Source organism: Panthera onca, chromosome C1, assembly GCF_046562875.1.
Source record: "Panthera onca isolate mPanOnc1 chromosome C1, mPanOnc1 haplotype 2, whole genome shotgun sequence".
Lineage (NCBI taxonomy): Eukaryota > Metazoa > Chordata > Mammalia > Carnivora > Felidae > Panthera > Panthera onca.
In genome coordinates, this window is record NC_138346.1 from 86,646,992 (window position 1) to 86,667,523 (window position 20,532).

The 20,532-nt window shown below is 38.0% G+C and overlaps 1 protein-coding gene across 19 annotated transcripts in view; it reads left to right on the top strand.

The window, feature by feature from the left end:
- QTMAN (queuosine-tRNA mannosyltransferase) overlaps positions 1-20,532 on the top strand; it is a 397,197-nt gene that overhangs the window by 211,180 nt on the left and 165,485 nt on the right. The gene's annotated exons all lie outside the window — the stretch shown is intronic.

Genomic DNA, 20,532 nt, shown 5'->3' on the forward strand with positions numbered 1-20,532 from the left:
AAATGGTAATCGAAATAGTACCTACGTCTTCGACTTACTATGCCAGTTGAGATCATTATTACAGTGTGCTGACTGAGCCCCGTGCCATCAACCTCGTAAATGTTAGTCACATGCTCATGACTTTATTTGTACTCCCATCATCACCATTTTGGTTATCGGTTGACAGGCTTTTTGATGACCTCACCCATTCAGTATGATTCCAGCCTCAAAAGTAAGGGGAAACAAAATTTTGAAAACCCTAACAGTTTTATAGAATACATGAGGATCTGAAGCTTACCAGTTCAAATAAGGGTGAGGACTGTCTTATATCCTATCAATCCACAGAACCGCAGTGCATGAGAGGGCATAATTCAGCAGTGCATGCAAGAGAAAGGCACACGGGCCGTTTCCACATCTGCCGGGCACCTGTGATACGTACGCATTCCTTGTGGTGCTGGAGTGTGGTGGGGTGATTGGTACAGAAGTCATTTTCGTTGTTCAGTGTTCTTTTGAAGACTGCTGGGAGTGTTTTAGAAAGTTTTCCATTAAAAAAAATAAACTATTTGGAATGTACCATTCAGCAGTAAACTGCCAGAATGATCTCTGAGACAGAATGTCTTATTCCCACAGAAATTCCAGATAAAAGACTTTATAGGAAATTCTTTAAAAAATATGTTTCGAAGTAATTGGATGCAAGAAAATAAATTTAATTCTTTGAGGTTTATTCATGTCTTTTTCACCCAACATTTATTAAAAGCTTGCTATATTTGTATGATAAATAGAAGGTATTCTAGGATATAAGGATATATAAGACAGGATTCTTAATCACAAGAGCTTTGTAAAAGTGATAGGTGTAATCAGGTATTTTTAGGTTTAAGACAGAAAGGACAACACAGATGCTTTTTATGGCATTTAATCTGGGCCTTAAAGACAGTGACTAAGTTTTGGGTATAATAATAATGGCGATCACCTATCAAGTGCCTTTTCTGAGCATGCACTTTATGTATGTTACTTCTAATCTTTACCAAAACCCTGCAAGCGTGGTACTATTATCCTCATTTTACAAGTGGGGAACGTGAGGTTCAGAAGGTTAAGCTTGCCTGCAATTGTACAGCTCCCGAAACTATCTGGCTTCAATATGCTGCTTCCGTTAATGCCATGTTATTTCTTACTATGAGGGAAAGGAGGGTAGGTTAGAGTAAGTGTAAGCACACATTATGGAGAGAGAATAGTTTCAACCAGATTTATGGCAGTGAATGATCATTGGGCCTAGATGAGATTAATTACCTTTGACGCAATTGAGCGAACATGTAGGAAGTTTGGAGATGGAAATTAAGGCTGAAGAATTTGGACTTTAGCCTATAGTCATTTGGGAGCCACTGTTAGAGCATGGAATGGGGAAGTTAGTAATATTGATGAGAAAGGAAAGAGGAGGCAGAGAAACAAGTTTTGCAAAAATACTAGCCGAGGTTGTTGAAGACTTGAGCTAGGGAAGTAGCATACAGATGAGAAGGAGGAAATACACATAAATATTCTGGTTGTCGACTTGGCAAATTGATGTGGCACCTTAGTGGATGGAGAAATGGTCTTAGATGATCTTGAAATGTTAATTATAGTGACCGGGAGAATATCTGTCCTATTGGGGTTGAGACATAGATTTGCTTGTGCGAAGGTGGTGAATTTGGAGTTTTATATGTTGAGTCTGAGATGTTGGCAGGTCATTTAGGAGGAGCCGACCAGCAAGAAGTGTCCGCTCTTACCCCAGTGTCAGCATTTGGAACTTCGTGTGATTTGTTATAGTGACCTGCATTTCTAGACATTTTGGTTGGATTTGCTCCTTCCTTCGAGGTGCTCGACAAAGCCTCAAATTTAGTTTTGCCAGGAAAATCCAAGATATCTGTTTCTTGTCATTTGTTACCATCTTAAAAACCTGAGTTCAGAATTTGTGAAAACATCAGATCTTTTGAACTCTTTATTTCTGTATAAGCAGGAATTTATTAAACTATCCTTCCTTTGTTTTCTCAGAGGTCAATAACTGAGTCACTTTGGTCCCATTGGACAGGGAATCCTGTGATCAGTACCGTATAATGAAAATGCAGCATGGTATAGTGCCTAAGAAAACTGACTTGATGTCAGGCACAGCTGTGTTTCAGTACCACCTTTTCTATTAACCACTTGGTTAATATCACGAAAGTTGTTTGGCTTCTCACACCTCATTTTTCTCCCTCATCTGTAAAATAGGGGGAGTAGTAGCAGTCTCATTGGTATGTTATAAAAATTAAATGAGATATGTGTTTAAGGTACTTGTTAAAATGCTTGAAGCACAGTGAACGTTAAATAAATGCTACTTGTTATTATTATCATCTTTAATTTGTGTTTCCCTTCTCAAAATATCTTTACTGCTTTCATTAACCTATATGTAATTAATTTCCTGTAGAGTAGGAACTTTGCCCCAAATTGGAATCCTGTATGACTTCAGTAATTTAAAATTTTTTTAAGTGTTTATTTATTTTTGAGAGCGAGAGACAGATAGCAGTCGGGGGAAGGGCAGAGAGAGAGAGTGGAAGACACAGAATCTGAAGCAGGTTCCAGGCTCCAAGCTGGAACAGAGCCCAACACAGGGCTCGAACTGACAAACCGTGAGATCATGACCTGAGCCAAAGTCAGATGCTCAAGTGGCTGAGGCACCCAGGTGCCCTGACTTCAGTAATTTTAGAAGCAACAGATGTTTGCTTTATGTCAACTTACAATTAAAACAAACCCAGTTATGTTGGGGTGCCAAAGTGTTGGACTAAGTACCAAAATTCTTCTTACAAATGTTGCTAAGAATATTCAATGCAAGTACTGTCCTGTGTGTTGGTGCTCTTGTCATGTATGCTCTGGGTCTTTTGTATTTTGGCCTAATATGAGGTGAATCATAAACCTTGCTGACATTGAGCAAGGTTTGTACTGTTAGCAACTCTCTGCAGAGGTGCTTCTGTGAGTGATTGGAAATCAGAAGCTGTCCTTAAATTTGGTTTTCCTTAAGTTTTTGTTCCTACTGTATTTGACTCAATGCTACCTACAAATTTATTTTTATTAGTATTTCTATGAAACTAGTTCTTAATTAAGTAATTGCCACTTTTGTTTTTCTAATTTTGCGTACCAGTACTGTTAAATATGAAACTTAAAAAAATAGCAAACCTATATATAGTGAGAATTCAATTTAGGAAACCTAGTTACAGTTTTCTTTAATTAAAGGTAAGCTCATTAGTTGCACAAACACTTGGCCGTCTTTCAGCCTTGCCCAGTGTTCTAAGCTGAGATCTTGGTCCTTTTCTTTAGACAGCCACTGAATGAGAATGGTGGCAGTTCTCCACTTACTTGGCCGCATACTGAGATTCATATATAATTAGCGGGCAACAAGAGAAGAAATAGCAATTTAGCACCTCTTTTCTCCTATATGTTGCATTTTTGTATATCCATGGAAATATCTTTCTCATTTGAAATTCAGTGTCCAGTCCGTTGCTTCCTGTTCCTATCAGCTGACTCTAACTTCACGAATATTGACTGCAGCTTGGAATTCATTTGCATGTAGAGAACTGATTTATCTGTTTGGGACACCCATCTCATTCAAACCCATTGCAGATCTGCTCTGTAAAATATCAACTTATACCCTGAACAGACCAAGTGATTCTATGGAGAGAGGTAGGGTCTATTCAAAACCACTGCATTTCATTTTATAGTACCAGAACTCATTTCATAATACCGAATCCTAAAGTGTATAATTATTTTCCTCTAATTGAAGAGGGAGCTTCCGTCTCAGTCTGTGAGAATGGATTTGAAAAGACATAAGCAAGAGACAATGGGAAAGTGGAATATTCAGGATTAGGTGATAAATTCTATTGGAAATAGAAGACGGTGTGGGGGGAGAATGAACTGAAAGGAATGACTAAGTTTTGAAATTATTGTACTGTTAGCTGAAATAGGGAACTCGGAGAAAAATGTCACCCACATCCGATGGCAGACAAATTTGTTTTAAGTTCAGTATGAGGCAGTTGACTTTGTCTTATGGAAGAGTAGACTCAGAACTGAGAAAATACCTGGGAAATAAAAAACCCCCAAAAGGTAGTGATCTTCAGTCTAATTCCTTCATTTTGCAGCTGGAGGAACTAGAGCCGAGAGATTGTTACTAGAGGCTGTGGAGCACCATCACAGCAGAATCACAATTTAGAAGCCAGTTCAAAAAAATTCACGAGATTATTAGAAATGTACAATGAAGGTTGTTTGTTGTATTCGTAATTAGCAGGGTAGGATTAACCAGCGTTGACAAAATAGACCAATTTCATCAGGAATAGATGGTGTTCAGAAATTTCTTCGAAGAGTCCAGAACGTATCGGCTGCGTCACAGCTTGTTGCTAAATGTTTCGCTGACTACGTCCAGCTCTTTGATCTGTAACTCGCTTTGAGATTAAAATGCTCACTGGCCAACTCTATTCCCTTACCACGTTTTTCGCTCTTCCAGCAAACACTGAGCTACTCATATAAAACTTGTTCTAAGAGGGAGCAATAGGAGTTTCCAGCATTTGCAACTCAGAACCTGGAAATCATTTTGATTCTCTCTCTTTTGTGGGACTTGGTATCACAATTTCTGAGTGAACCGATATTATATACAACTATCAATTTTTTAATGCTTCCTCTTTGCAAGTTTTGTATAAATTATGTATTTCTTATGATTAGAACATTTTCTTAAGCTTTCCCTCTGTGTCTCTCATCAGAAGATACTTAAAATTTCCTGTGCGTGATGGCTTTGGTGATATGCCTGTTCTGCCTGTTCTTAGGATTGTCAGGTGAATCCCTCTTTTTATCTGGAGTCTTGTTTGGACAGCTGGCCGATGTACCTAAGGGCAGCTGAAGCTCTGGGTACTTAGATGGACACCAAATGTGAAGGGGAGGAGGGCAGCAGGGTGGGAGGGTGGACAGGAGTCACATGTATCATCAAAGGAAATGTGGTGTGAGAAAAGAACAAAAACTTGCCATTCACACCTGGCTTTCAGTCTTGGTTCAGCCATTTTCTAGATATGCAGCTTGGTCAAATTATGTTTCCCTTTCTGATCCTTGGTTTGCCCAACATAAAATCATAGAGTTGATGTGAGCATTATGTGAGAGAGAATATAGATAAATTGTTTTGCACAGTACATGGTGTATATTCTATACACATACATTTCCCTGGTCTCCCCCCTCTATAAGATCATACCTACTACTACTCTGTTTTACTTTGTCCATTTTAATTGCCTCTCACAGGTATCTGAACTGACCTCTAGTGTTGCTACCTCAATTTCTGAATCTTTTGGTGATTATTAAAAAATGAAAGGCTTAGTTTACTCTCATGTGTAATGCATATACCACTATAATGTTTAGTTGGGTTTTTTTCCATCTCTTCTCCTGTAACTAATTTAATTCACTAAAGTAACTTTTTTTAATGTTTTTATTTTATTTATTTTATTTTGTGTTTATGTTTTTATTTTATTTTATTTCTTTTATTTTAAAATAAAAAATATTTTATTTTTGAGAGAGAGAGAATGCGAGTGCGGGAGGGGGAGAGAGAGAGAGAAAGAGAGAGAGAAAGAGAGAGAGAAAGAGAGAGAGAAAGAGAGAAAATACCAAGCTAACGGACGGTGCAGAGCTCGACAGCGGGACTCGATCTCACAGTTGTGAGATCGTGACCGGAGCTGAAATCAAGAGTCAGACATTTAGCAGAGCCACCCAAGTGCCCCTAAAATAATTTTTTATAATGTAAGTCCTTAGTTACCACTTTTATAGTACTTGGATATCCAACACGCTTTCCTACTGTTTATGGTTATTTTTCACCTACTCTGTTTTGTTGATGTTTTATTCTTCTTTTGTCTGTCTTTGTTATATTTTACTTTACAGACATTTTTCAGGGTTAGCACTCATGGAACAGGCTGTTATAGTCAATAAAAGTCGATGTAACTGCATCTTGCTTTCTAGACAAGAATCAACTATTCACATCATTATGTGCAATTGTTGAGTGCTTGACTCTAATCAAAAATCTGTTTCTGCTTGTGCTTGTGGGTATTTCTTTAATATCTCATGAATGTGCAGTTGGTTGAGGGTGCAGTACTACTGCTTGAAGGTAGACAAGGAAGCATTAGTAGGGTAATGCATTATTGGTTATTTTCTGAACAGAGAAGGTACAGCTCAGATGGATGTGGCAGGTAAAAGCTAGTATGAGATTGTATAGCTTACTGAAGACCAATCTGTACCACAGGTGATATACCCAGAGCTAACTGTAAATTCAAAAACCTCTTAGATACAGGACTATAGTTTCTCACAGAAACTTTTCCTGTTCCTACAAAAACAGATTGCACTAGAATTATGATCTCTCAGAAATACAATCCTTGGGTGATAAAGCCTTTTCCCCTCCTGGTGGATAAAGCATCATGCCATGAAATGTGAAACATGTCTGTGGTATCTAATTGTGTGGCCTGTATTAATAATGTATGATGATACACATGGCCTCAAATAATGTGATTTATGTCCTATTAAAAAAAAAAATCCAAACAACAATTATAACCAGGTTGGTACAGCGTAGCCTCAAGCAGTGGGTTTCAACATTGGCTGCACATTATCATCACCTGGGGAGCAGTTAAAAGCAAAAACAAAAACAAAAATTTGATGTCCAGATCCATTAAATTAGAATCTCTGGGTTTGGGTCCCAAACCCATTTAAACCAATTTAAAAAATTGGCATTTTTTAAAAAAAGTTCTCTAGATTTTCCACTGTCCAGCCAAGGTTGAGACCTGCTGACCTAAAGCATCTCTAGTAAATCACAGTCCGTGGAAGGCCCATGTACCTAAAGTAGCCTCTCCTGGTGGCACCATGACACCCTTTTCAGTGCTGCCAAGATGTACTTTCCCGTCTGCAAGTGTCCCCAGGCAGTCTATAGTAGACATTCGGTGTCTTTGTGATAATGAATTTGTAGAATTCTTTGGCTGTCCTGATGAGAAATAAGAAAATGTCAAAAATTGTATTTTATCCTTGATCTCTTTCTCCATAAGTGTTGGCATTCCTCCACTTCCCATTGACTTAACGTTCAATTTTTCTCTTCACTGTTTTTCTTGGGTGACATTGGGAATTTTTACCATCTGATGAAGGCAGATGTATTTTCAAATAAAAATGTCTTAAGCATTTGTTCTTCCTACTACTCCTTTCTTTGGCAGAATCTTCATATAGTTGATAAATAGTTTGCTTTCTTTAAATACCTTTTCATATAATCTTTGTAGCATGTTTCATGGGTATTTTAACCTAGTTTTATGGTTTTTCACGAAATAAGGTATTTTCTAAATATGTTATGCTGAATTTAACTGAAATAAGCGGTTGTACTGTACGCCTTTAAAATGATGATGATATCTTGCATTTTAGGGTAACACTTTCATCCTGAAAGATTTCAAAGCACACTGCGAATGGTTACAAATTATACAGTGAAGCACACTCACCATTGTAGAGTGAAGCATGGCAGCTGTTTAACAGCTCATTGCAACACTACACAGCAGGTTAGGGTAGGAAGTGAAGAATAATACTGGATTCACTTGAAAAAATTGCTAGGGGGGGTGAGGTAAGCAGAATGTAATTACCTAAGTTGGAATTTATCCAGGACATAAGGCTAACACCTCCAGCCTTAGAAGAGAAAGCTCTGATTCTTTAATAACCATGTACTTGCTTTCTGTGTATCTGAATTGTAAGGGTGCTTCTGCCCTCTTCAAACCACTAGTGTGCTCTGACAGTGTTCCAACTGAGACTTAAAACAAAACAACAAAACTCTTTTTCAAAACTCACATGTTCACGCTAACTCAGGGATGATAGATAGGTTTCTCTTTGCCTGCCATCTTTGGCTCATAATGGCTGTTTTGGAACTTGTTTAGGACTTGAAAGCCATATTCAGGATTCACAAAAAAGTCCATGATAGATTAGTGATGTCTGCATAGGCATGGGAAAAGTAGTGCTTACATTTCTGCTGCATTTTTTTGTCAAACTAGCACTAAGGCCTAGCTGCTACTTTCCTGGAATGATTTAGCAATACTTTTCATTCTTTTTAAGTCTTCTGATTATTTATTATTATTATTATTATTATTATTATTATTATTATTACTGGTATAAACATAGTTAACTTTTCCTGAGAAAATTTTTGGAGAAAAGGACATTGAGCATTTTTTAGTAACCATAATTGATGAGGTTAGAGATAAAAAGATACAACTTCAAGTTAAAAAAAATCTCAATGCAAAAAATGTCCAGCAAAGGAAATAATTTGGGGTCAGATTGGGTTTTTATTTGGGAAAATAATCCAGTCAGCGTTTAGGGGAAACAAATAAGAATTCAGGCCAGGAACACAAAAGAACAGGAGTGTGTTACTAAATCAAGGTGAAAACTGGATATCAGAATTTGGTTTGAGGAACATAGGTTAATAGGGCCAGGCACACCATGGGCCCCAGGTCTGAGAGCAGCACCAGGGATAGCTCCCAGTGAAGGTGACTTCTTGGTTCTTGGGATTCTTTCCTATTCAGCCCTGCCCCTCCTTCTGACATACCCAGTTCTGTGGCTTAGTAATACTACAAAATCAGGAAAATGGATCCTTTCATCCTGTTGATGTTAACATTAGCAATAAATCTGTATTCTGAGTGGCATAGTGCATAATTCATTTCATGGATCTTATTTAATACACACAGCCTTTTGTGTTAGGTATTAAACTCACATTTATGTATGTATGAAGGGTAATTTGCCCATAGTCACCTTTCAGGTAGAGGGTGGAACCCTAAATCAAAAGTTTGATCATCTGGCTCCAAAGTCTGTGCTCCTCAAACTGTACCACAGAGTCACATGAGAAATAAGATCATTTGTGTGTCACTTGCTTCTGTAAAGCAGGACAACTCTAAGGACATTCTGGGGTTTTAAAGCACAGTTGAGAAGAAAGTGTAAACTGTGTCTACTGACAGGGTCGAGTATGGAACATTTGTGTGTTCTATGCTTTAAAGTCATTATTGATAGAATTATTAGAAATTACAGAGTTTTTTATGGTCCTTCCTTTTGACATGATGGAGGTATTCAAGCAGAAGAACCATGTATCAGATTGTTGAGAGAGTCCCTACATTTCTATGATTCTGGTGAAAGTGACCTGTCAGTTACTTTAAACTCTAAACATTTTGATTCTAAGTCCTATCCCTCTGTCATATTCTGTTTTATTTCTCCCAATCCACACTGATATGAATTACTATAAAACACTTTGTTACATTCTGATTTAGATAATATGGGAACTTAAGCTTGCTTTTTCAAATGTCCATGTATCTGATATAAAAATCAGATATTCAGAAATGTAGTAGTGTGCCCTGACTCTTCTGGACAGTCGGTTTCCTTTTTATTCTTAGGAATTTCCAGGGAGCAACTCTAAACTGTTTTTGGTTATTTGTCCAACTTAATAAAACAGGCTTGGTCTAAGCAATCGTTTAAAGTTTTAAATAGGATAATAAAATATGCTTTTCATTTGATGAAAGCCCGTGTGGGGAAAAAAAAACAGTTTATTTAGTTACCTACATTATAAAATAATTTTAATATTTATATAGCAGGAATGAAAATTGAATTTTACATGTAGGCCTTGTAAGACCAATTTATACCTAAAACAAATGCAAATATTCAGGTTATAAAGTTCCTAAAACTGCCTTATAATGGAAGAATTGACCTTTAATTATAATGCTATTATATCACTTTTAAAGACTATGCAAGTTGTCTATTACCTAACTTTTATGACAGAAAAATAATGTTCTGTCCATCTAAGTTGGAGAAAGCTAATGGATAATAGCTGGATCCTGTTTTCCAGGAAACACATCTTTTTCCGTGGCTTTGTAATTAGGCTATAGCAGTAGTGTGTCCAAATCTACTTATATGGCTTTAAGGCCTTATAGATATGTAATTTGAAGTGTTTGAAAAGTAATTGAGATGAAATCTAATGACTTACACGATACGCAAAAAAAGATAGAAATCATTTATTTAAGCAGGTTATATTTGTTTTCTTTTTAGAGTATACTTGCCATTAGAGGTACACATGCACACACACACACACGTGTGTGTGTGTGTGTAACATCATTTTGCATATTTTGAGGTGGTCTTATTGCCTTTTGCACTGACCCTTCAAATCTAGTGGTTTTCAACTCTGGCTGCATATTAGAACCCTGTGAAACATTTCAAAATCTTTATGCTCATTGGGGTGCCTGGGTGGCTCAGTCAGTTAAGCATCTGGCTCTTGGTTTTGCCTCAGGTCACAATTTCATGGTTTCATGAGTTCGAGCCCCGTGCTGATGGTGTGGAGCCTGCTTGGGATTCTCTGTCTCCCTCCCTCTCTGCCCCTCCCCCACTCACACTCTCTCTCTCTCTCTCTCTCTCTCTCTCTCTCTCTCAAATAAATAAACTTAAAAAAAATCCCTATGCTCAGGCAGCACCCCATCCCGGTCTGAATTTCTGTGGACAGAACCTAGACATCACGACATTTTGAAACTTCTCAGGTTGAAAACTACTGACAAAATACATGAGTATTTAGTAAAGCCTTTACATCTTGTACACACGGGGGAAATTGCATGGAGGAGATGAAAGGAAATGTCCATTCTCCTAATACAGAGGAAGGTGGTGGCAGGATGATTATTGAAATTTTAGGGGTGACCACATAGATCACAATAATAAATAAAATATAGTCTGAAATAGAATTTCATTGAGTACTCTTTATTTTAGCAGTAACTTAAGTAAAACACCTAGAGAAAGATATAAAACACCCACATTTCACCTGGCCACTTGTGCAGTTTTTTTTCTTGACTTCAGCTGCTAGCCAACTTATGACCTGAATCTTGATGATTAATAGCTCTTATAATATTTTCTTAGCTAGTGTAACTTCAATTGCAATACTTTTTCTTCTAATGTCTTACCCTTATAAAATAGCACTAAACTATTTTTCTCAATAAATTCTACTGACACATGGTCCCATAGATTAATTATAAATTGCATAGAAGTACTGCCCTTTGTCAGTTTTAAATGTGTAGCTTTATCTTCTCTTTCTCTTTGTCTTTCCAAGCTAAATGGAATTAGGAGCTTAAAGAAACCTGGTTAACATGGAATATATTCCTGTTCTCTTATTTTAAACAATAGCGCCATTAATTTTCATCCTAGACTCTTTGGTTCCTCTATTATTTTCACTGCTATTATAATTTAAAAAGAATCATCTCTATTTTTACAAACCCATTTATTACACAACATTGTATAAACATCTTTTTAGGGAGTAATTTTCCCCAAGTGCTGTGTTATTTTTTTTACCTGGTGGGCTTTCTCCATAAATTTAATTGGGAATACTGAATAACTTTTCCACCCCTCCCCCCCCCCCCCGACCTCCTGCTTCTCTCTACCTTCCTCTTTCTCCTCCTCCCCCTCTTCCTCCTCCTCCTCTTCTTCTTCTTCTGGAGATTATGAAGGGTGGAAAGAGTATCATAAGGGCCTTAGACAACCATGGAAAGACACTTTGCCACGGGTGCTTTAAAACACCCCAAGGTAGATGAAAAGATAACTTTTAGGGCTTAGACCATTTATCATGAAATTATAATGCTGGCACAGCTCTGCAAATATTCCCTTACAGGATTTCATAGACATTTAGCAATAAATGTCTTTTGTTAAAATGGTCTTAGGTCCTATAAAGCTGAGTCTGTATTCCAGGAGAAATTCTTTTGCAGCTATTTAATAGTGTTCCTTTCACAATGCCTTCCTTCTGCCTACTTTGTGTTCCCATTGCAGTACTGGTATCTTTGACCAGAGGGTAGAGACAGCGAACACTGAGTCTTGGCTGTTCTAAGACTAATGATTGAAACGAAAGAAAATATGGCCTTAGAGGGTTATATTTAAGTATGGGAACTATCATTATTACTGAGATGCTGACCCAGTTACTGACCCTTTGAAAGGGGGTGAAGTAGGATAGGAAAATGTAGAAAAAGCAAATTGGTTAGACATAACAAAGACCTTGACTGTAATCCTGATGAAACAGTATAATAACCAGTAAATGGCAGAGCCGATTGTATGTTTCTGTGGCTTAGGCAGCTCTTGGAATTGTATGATTTAAGAGGTAGCTGAGAGGATTCTGACTTTCCTCTGACCATCTCTCTAATATTTCCTGACGTTGTGCCACCTACTAGAGAAGTAGTTCTTACTAGGATCCCTGTTTGGAGTTGGAGCTTGCCGATAATATATATAAAGTTCTGTGGGAGTGTGCACTTGTGCATGTTTTTTGAGAAGCTTTCATCAGAGCTTTGTGCATCCATAAAGATTCTACTTAAAAGCAGATGTCCATAGTACTAGTTTTTATTTATAGTTTATTGTGACTTTGGTTAATGTGATTTCTTTCTCGATGCCTTATTGCAAGGTACTCATTGATTTTTTGTTGTTGTTGTTTTGTTTTAAACCAGGATGGAGATTAGAGATTTCCTAGCTAACTTTAGTTCTGTTTTAGAGATAATTAACTTCAAGATGTAAAGCTACAACTTAGATCTTCCAACCCCAAAATCTTGTGTTCTTTCCCAGAAAGTCAGAAGGTGGAAGAGTTTTAGGTGAGAGGTGATAGCGGCCACCGAGGCAGCTGGACTCATGTGAGACACCGCAGGCTCCAAATACGTATCTGGAGGGAAGCATGATGGTAGTAAGAAAGCTCCGTGGGTTGGGTGTGCCAAAAGGTAGAAAAGGTGACAAGCAAAAGAAGGTGAAAAGGTAACGAAACTGAACTTTTCTTAAGCTGTTTTTCACAACTTTTGGTCATCTGATACTAGAGCGATCGGAATTGCACTCCCAGCAGATCTTTATTGTATACCCCGAGTGTTGCCTTTTTTCCTTTTGCATTCTTTCCTGGGATTTTCAGAGATTTATTATCGTATGTCTTTCCAACCCTTAACCATCTGCTACCTAATATCCTAATGACATACAGTAACAGTAACTTTGTCGGTTTTCATGGTGAAGCATTTAAAACCACTCAATGCCATTTCGATTTGTGAATTGATTTTATATTTTAAATAACACTTTATAGTCTCTAGGAAAGGCATTATGAAGTGTTTTGTTGTTGTTATATGAGGAAACAGATATAGAGTGCTTATATTCTAGAGGCTAAGGGTTTAGTAAAGGGGGAAAAACAGGAGAGAATTAACAAGAGCACTTATATTTAAATAGTCTTAATTTTACCTTCATGGTTTCTTTTGTTCCTTAAAGCAAGCCTATGAAGCAGTTACTCTTGTTTCTTTGACAGATGGGGACACCAAAGCATAAAAGCTCTAGGTAACGTGTCAGAGGTCTGATAGGCAGTGAGGCTGGCCCCCAGCCCAGGCCCTAGCTTTTGAGGACCTTCATGTTTCACCACTCTGCTGTGTTGCTTCCCTGGTCATTATACCATGAAACGTGTACAGTCCATGTGAGGGCCAGACAGAACCAGAGTTAGGACAGGGATTGCAAAGAAGGTGATATTGGGGCTGTGTCTTAGAGGAGACAGGGGTTGCTCTGCCTGTCTAATAAGGAGCAAGAGGGAGTTGCCATCCAAGGAAATGCCCTGAGCCATGGTGGAGCTTGGCTTTTCAGAAAGGCAAGGGCGCTCACAGTCAAGGCTTGACGTGCTACTATTTTGGGATCTGGCGTAAAGATGAACATGATTAGAACAAAGTTAGAATCAAAACTCACATATTCTGAATTCCTTGCTGCCTTTTCAATACCTCTTCCTCATAATTCCTTGTCCCAATTAGGTAAATAATGAGTTCTGCTAATGAATCCTACCAATGTCACTTCCTGAAGACATAGTTATTACTATTCACCCACTTCTTTTGCCCAGACTTTACCAGCTCTATATTTGAACATTTAGATGCTTGTCTAGTGCATAATAATTCCAAGAATTAATCTACGAAGTATGTACTTGGACCTACTGTGTGCCTGGTTCTCGTAGGTTCTATGGATCCAAAATTATGTCCTTGCTCTCCAGGAGTTTTCATGATTCACATTTTTACGGCTAATGCAGATGTGACCTCATACTGCATTGTTTTGCCAAACTTAAAAAATTGATGTTCGTATTTTTATGAATGTTTGTATGTAGCCAGAAAGACTGTAAGACATATCCTGTGTTTTAAAAATATTTCCAGTTCTTTATCTTGGTAATAACCAGAGAGATACTTAGTTTTCTTGAACATAGATAAATCTTTGCATTCAACAGTTTGTATAGTTGAATTGTAAAATGGAACTCATAAGAGAACTGATTGATATAGTGGTTGCTTACTGTAACAGTTTTCAGATGTCATGGCATTTTTGCAGCACACTACAGAGTTGAAGACAAATGAGAAAATAAAATAATAGTTGAAAACACTTGCAGCTGATATGAATGTTGAAGGACAGTAACACATTTCAAGTCATATAACATACCAGATTGTTAGGAGACAAATGTTGTTTGTAAAATATTAGTGTACATAGGTCTTAGATCAGTCTTGAACACTTTAAAATACTTTAAATTATGTATGTACTAGCACTTGATATATACGTGTAGAAAATTGACATTTCAAAACTCACCAACTTTTTATACAGCAAACATACCCTTATCAACCTGTCAAACAGACACTAACTTCACACTGACCTATTTAAAAGCCCAAGTCAGGGCGTGCCTGGGTGGCGCAGTCCGTTAGTTAAGCATCAGACTCTTGATTTTTGCTAGGTCATGATTTCACAGTCGGGAGATGTAGCCCCACATCGGGGAGCAGTCCCCAGAGTCTGCTTGGGATTCTCTCTCTCCCTCTCCCCTACTCATGCCCTCTCACTTTTTCTCAAAAGAAGTAAATAAACTTTAAAAAAAAAAAGTCAGTTATTTATCATAATGGAAACAAGACACGAGCAGAATAAAATTAGAATATTTATCACTCAAAATTTAAGGAGTTTGCACTCTAGTAGTTTAATTGATTATTTCTTTGTTCTTAGAAGTCTCATGTGCTTAAAAATTATTTATCACTGTGTTAATTTCAGAGACTGAAAGTTTTCGTATCTCGCATCTCTTTGAGAATAGATGCGTGGACTGAGTTATGGAAATTAAAGGGTAAGAAAATGGGGACAAGTTGAAGAGAGGTAGAGTGGCTAGAGTTGAAAGACTCAGGACGTGGAAGAGGGAAAAGAAAGCACTGATGATTTCACTTGGTGCTTCTGTGAGGTTGAATTTGGAAGGGGGACAGGGTAGATCTATATGCATCAGGTGCTGGCCGATTAAATAGGAGAGGAAAATGCCATCTCATATCAGTGTGGAGGCAGTGCAGGTGGAGTGAATAACGTGAGCTGGGAGTCAGGATAGGTGGACTGAAGGTATAAAAGGAAGGAACGTCGTTTATGAATGAGCGTCAGGTTGAATGGAAGGTGCTCCCAGTGTGAGAACTCCTTTAAAACAGAGAGAGGCCAATGCTCACCAGACTTTATCCACTTTTTGATATCCACTTACCGCTTCACAGAAGAGACTGAAAACTGTTCTCGTGTGTGCTGATAGTTTCTAGATTGACACACAAAAAAACAGGACCCTTGAGAGCATAGGACATTCGGGAATGGACTTTGAAAGCACCACTGCATTTCTTAAAAGGTCTGCGCTCTTGTTCTGACTCTCTGCTCTCAGCTACCGGGCCTTGAGTTTAATTTTCTTACCTGCAAAATGGAAACAATAATGTTTTCCCCACTAGCCTTATGGGATTGTAATTTATCTGAAAGGAATTTGTAAATCCTCAGGCGGTACAATGGAGAGTGGTATTATGATGGTGGCAAAAAAAATCAGAGCCAGGTTACCTGAGAGAATATCATGTTTATATTCCTCTGTACCCCCTCCTTTTGGGGGCAGAGGTGGATGGACCAGTAGAAATACTTCAATTTTAGCTCAGTTGAGCCCATTTCTGAGAGACAGAACATGACAATCCACTGGTCCTTGAAGGCATTGTGTATGAAAGTTCTGTATTCATAGTCTATTGCCTCATGTATATGCCCCATGTTTTAATAAGTGTACAGAGTACATATCTATATACAAATGGATAAACATGTTTAGAAGGTTATACACCAAAATGTTACCTATGGCTATATCTGAATGGTGGTTTTGGGGTGATTAAAAATTTATTTGCAACAACATGGCTGGACCTTGAGGGCATTATGCTTAAGTGAATTCAGTCAGAAGGAGAAAGATAAATACCATATGATTTCACTCATATGTGGAATCTAAAACAAACAAAACAGAATAAAACAAATGGACAAACAAAAACGAGAATAGATTGATGGTTACCAGATGGAAAGGAGATTAGGGGGTGGGAGAAAGGGGTGAAAGGGGTCACTTGTAGGTGATGGATGGGGATTAGATTTGGGGGTGATCACTTTATTATATATGCAGATGTCGAATTGTAACTGTACATCTGAAAAAATCTGGATAGTTATATTTTATGACACTGCTTCTCTCTTTTTTTAAAATTTTTTAGTGTTTATTTTTGAGACAGAGATAAAGCATTAGCGGGGGGAGGGGGAGAGAGAGAGAGGGGGAGACACAGAATCCAAAGCAGGCTCCAGGCTCTGAGCTGTCAGCACAGAGTCTGACGTGGGGCTTGAACTCACAAACCGTGAGATCATGACCTGAGCTGAAGTCGGATGCCTAACCGACTGAGCCACCCAGGCGCCCCAACACTACTTCTCTTAATAAAAGGACATGGTATCAAAAATTTTTTTTCTCCCCGGTTGGTTTGTTCATGTTTTCTAGATTGTCACTAATTTGTACATATGTATAACACATGCGCGCATGCGCACACACACACACACACACACACACACACACACAATCACATTTATAGATGTAAAAATTTCATATGGGAATTTTACTTTGGTAACTCAAAGTTTGCATCACTTGCTAGGTTAAGTTTGACTAGGGATTTACTGTTTTTTGAAAAAAATATTTCCGGGAAGACAAAACACCTGGTAGAAATTGCTGACGCTGTGGAACGTGTTTTGCATGGATATATTTTACTCATTCAGAGTGCTACTTGTGCACCTTTTTACACAGTGTCCCTGGACAATTTCTCAGATTTCTGCTCTCTGCTGCTTGGCGGTAGCACCTGTAATGAACAGATTTGCAGGCTAATAGTTTACATTTCCCTGCCCATGAGTTTCTGCAGTTGCTGGGTTCTCCAGTCCTGTCCTGAACAGTTTGCCCTGCTATCTCCAGTGAAAGTCCTCTCTGAATACCCTGTGCGTGTATTTATTATTACACTTTTGCTCAATTTTGACTATGCAGTCTAGCAGCACACAAATCCCAGAGAAAGACATGATGGTCTCTCAGTTATTACCAGTGTATGATAGAAAAAACAAATAAGACATAAAAGTGTCACAGAAAGAAACGGTGCAGGTAAGAAATTGTTAGCACTGTGTTTCTGTGGTTTTCCTCATTTCTTCCAGTGACATAGCTGCTGGGCGTTTTGATTGGAGTGGACAAAAGTTGGTGAGAAGAACAATGGTAGGTAACCAAAATGTAGTTAGGGGTGTGAAACCACAGAACGCCACAGAGACGGATGACCGGGTGTATCGTCACTCGCTTCCAATAGACACAGTGGCCTCTGCCTGTGTTCAGTAGGAAGAACGGAAGAAGGAGAAGCAGAGTGGTGCCAGAGTTAACTTTTGGGGAAGTAACCTTGGTGGGAAAGAGGTCCTGGACAGTTTTACAGACAGTTAAAATTGGCCAACTGCCGTATAAATGTATGTGCAAGTTTGACTGTACAGAGTCTTGCTTAAATTTCACCAAAGCATTTTCGCTTTGAATCACTAAGAAGGAAGCAAGCATGATAGAATTTTCAGATCGTTAAAACTGCTTTGAGTTCCAGTGATTGGTTCTGCCTTAACATATGTCTGCACTATGTTTCGATGTATTTTGCATTGAGGCCTCAGGGATATGAATCCTATTTCATTTATCTATCACCTAGTTGCTCAACTAAGCTTTGTTCTAGTAATAAGTTACTTAGTCAATATCTCAGAAGGATATTTAAGCTGAAATCTAAATGCAACCTGTTTTTGTTTTTGTTTTTGTTTTTGTTTTTGTAGTGTTGGGCACCACTCGTGCATACAACACATTCCCATAAAACTAGCATTTTGTATTTACAGAGAATTTCTCCTGAGAGTTAAGGTCTTGTAAAACATTCTTGTTCTACAGCATGAACGAATTATTATACTCAAGGGCATTGAAAGTGAAGTATACTGAAGAAAAGAATTTTTTCATTAAAATGCAGTTTATATTGATAAAACAGATTACTAGCATTTGATGAAATGTGAAACTTGGAGTTCCTCATATCAGTAAATTGCCAGTAGGTTTATTTTGGCAAGTGGAACCAGTATGTAACATGTAAGGGGCCAGGCATTATACCTGTTAGCATTGTATTAAATTGTCTTTTGGTAAAGTACTTAAAAAAAAAAAAAAAAAAGCTATCTGTGCCTTGACAAGCAGGCTGTGGTAACTAAGATTATTAGAAAATAAAAGCTGTTGTGTTATCAGTTTTGGCACAGTCATTTATCAATCAGTATTTTAAACATTGACAAGTGGTAATTTAATAGGGAATGACCCAGTTGGCAGGAAGTTCTAATGACAGATGATGTAAACTCATTTATCACTAAGGGGCTCTGCTGGGCTTCTTACCTTTCTCTATATTGTGGCTCATATTTTCCAAGTCTGGGATGTGAGAAGCCACAAAGGGCAAATCCTATGGCACCAAGCCTGAAACCACTCCCAGGCAGAGAAGAGCATTAACACTTTAGAAGCTCCCATCTTTGAAAACACTCCTCTGCATTGATGACTTTTGATTTAAAACATAGGTGAGATCAATAAGTTACTAGGAATGTGTGGTTTTCTCTCTGCTTAGTTTTTTATACAGGAGAAAGTAAGGTAGATGAAATTTTGAATGAAGTACATGAAGGGGTGATTCAGAAATTATTAAGATAATGAAAAAGACAAACTTTGATGAGAAAACTGCTGTTAGTAAAATCGCTTCCCCCTCCCTCTTCTATAGTTAGTTAATGCATCGCTTCTTTCTGGCTCTTTAAAATTCTTTCCTTTGTCTTTATTTTTCGGAAGTTTGTCTGTGATGTGTCTTGGCATGGAATTTTGGGGAGTTATCTTTTTTAGGATTTTCCCAGCTTCTTGAATCTGTAGGTTTAAGTTTTTTTGGTCAAGTGTGGGAAAGTTTCAGCCATTATTCACCTATTCAAAGGAATTTGTTTTTTCAGTCTCACCCTCTTCTCGTTTTCTGGGACTACAGTGACACAAATGTTAGAACTTTTATTATAGTCCCACATTCATTTTTTTTTCTCCCACTCTATTTTCTCTCTGTTGTTTAGATTGGCTAATTTCTACTGTTCTCTCTTCAGATTCACTATTCTTTTTTGGGGGGGTAGCGATCCCCCCCATCCTGCAGTTGAACTCATTCATTGGATATAGTCTGGTTTTAGTTCTAAAATTTTGATTTATGTCCTTTGTTATTTGGCTTTCTTCTTCTTCTTTTTTTTTTTCCTTCTTGCTGAAACTCTGTTTCACGTCTTCCAAATGTGTTTATAGGTGATGGTTGAATCATTTTTAGGTTGGTTGCTTTACATCTCTGTCATCCCAGCTGGGATCTGTTGATTATCCTTTCTCATTCAGTTTGAGACTTCTTGGTTCTTGGTATGAGAGAGATCTTCAGTTGAAATCTGGGCATGTGGGTCTTACAATTTGACTCCGGGTCTTATTTAAGTTTTGTGTTTTTGCAGGATAGTCTGACACTGCTCCAGTAGATGATAGAGATGCCACGTCATTACTGCAAAGGGGACAGTGGAAATCCAAAATCTTCACTCAGCCTTTGTGCACTGGGGTGGGAGGTGGGTGTAGGTCTCCTTGGTGGCTTATTACCACTGAACTATTGTGAAAGTCATGACTTTCCACTGGCTTCTATATGACACACCCCAGCAGCCTGGGATCAAAGTTTCAGCTCCCAATCTGTGCCCTCTCTGACATTGGGATGGGGGAGGGAGAGGTGACACCTTATTACACCCCAATCAAGTGAAACCCTAACTCCTTGACTAGGTCTTTGCTGACAGGATTGAAACCGTAGTTTTTTACTATGGTATTTACTGAGGAAAATGGTTATTGCCTAAAAGTTTTATCTTACTAGGCTGCTTCTTTTTCTTTTGGCTAGAGAAAATAGGCCTCTTTGGGAGCTGTGGTTCATCTATGCGCATTAGCATTTCCGCATTGCTGACTTCTCCAGTCTGGGATATATCGGTCAAAAAAAAAAAAAAAAAAAAAAAAAGAAAGAAAGAAAACCCAGGAAATTAAGCACTATATTATTCCTTTGATTCCAAGTTCCCAGTTTGTCTTCTTCTCTCTATCTCTCAGAGTCTTCTTATATATCATATGTTCAGTCATTTTAGTTGCACACAGTGGGAGGAATAGGGAAAAGTTTACCTATGTAATTTCCTCCAAAGATATTC